Source organism: Herpailurus yagouaroundi, unplaced genomic scaffold (assembly GCF_014898765.1).
Source record: "Herpailurus yagouaroundi ecotype Mexico unplaced genomic scaffold, PumYag 182, whole genome shotgun sequence".
Taxonomy (NCBI): Eukaryota; Metazoa; Chordata; class Mammalia; order Carnivora; family Felidae; genus Herpailurus; species Herpailurus yagouaroundi.
In genome coordinates, this window is record NW_024412413.1 from 35,328,700 (window position 1) to 35,329,410 (window position 711).

At 35.4% G+C, this 711-nt stretch overlaps 1 non-coding gene across 1 annotated transcript; it reads right to left on the minus strand.

Moving 5' to 3' along the window:
• Positions 1 to 293: 293 nt before the first annotated feature.
• LOC121041171 (U6 spliceosomal RNA) lies at positions 294 to 400 on the minus strand. Its single transcript, XR_005795597.1, has one exon. It is a non-coding gene; the product is annotated as a U6 spliceosomal RNA (small nuclear RNA).
• Between the last annotated feature and the right edge of the window lie 311 nt (positions 401 to 711).

Here is a 711-nt window from a genome sequence, read left to right on the forward strand (position 1 = left end):
CTTCTCTTGTATTAAAAATTTTTGACAACTCTGATATAGCAGACTCTATGTTGTCAGGCAAAATGACCACTACAATCATTATAAAACTATAGTTAGAACCTGAAGATATTTTCAGAGTTGCAGAGTCTTCAAGTTTTTCTTTTCCTTGGTATTTGTTTTTGTTTTTGTTTTTTTTTATTTATATATGAAATTTATTGTCAAATTGGTTTCCATACAACACCCAGTGCTCATCCCAAAAGGTGCCCTCCTCAATACCCATCACCCACCCTCTCCTCCCTCCCACCCCCCATCAAAAAAATATGGAACGCTTCACGAATTTGCGTGTCATCCTTGCGCAGGGGCCATGCTAATCTTCTCTGTATCGTTCCAATTTTAGTATATGTGCTGCCGAAGTGAGCACTTTTCCTTGGTATTTGTGATACAATAGTCATAAATCCATCTACTTGTGCTGGTATTAAAATAGTACCTTGCTCAACCTCTTTTAGAGGTTTCTTCTCCAACTAAAGATCTGCTTTGGCTAGGTGGAGTTAGTATAACTTTATACTATGCCAAAAAAGCTATAGTGAAACATCTCCTTAACCACATAATACATTCAAGCCATCTGTTTCTTACTGTATTATGTTTCTAAACTATCAGATTATTGTTTCATCCATAAAATTATGTGTCTCTAGAGAAAAAGAACAACAAAAACAGTAAGTCAAATTCTGAATG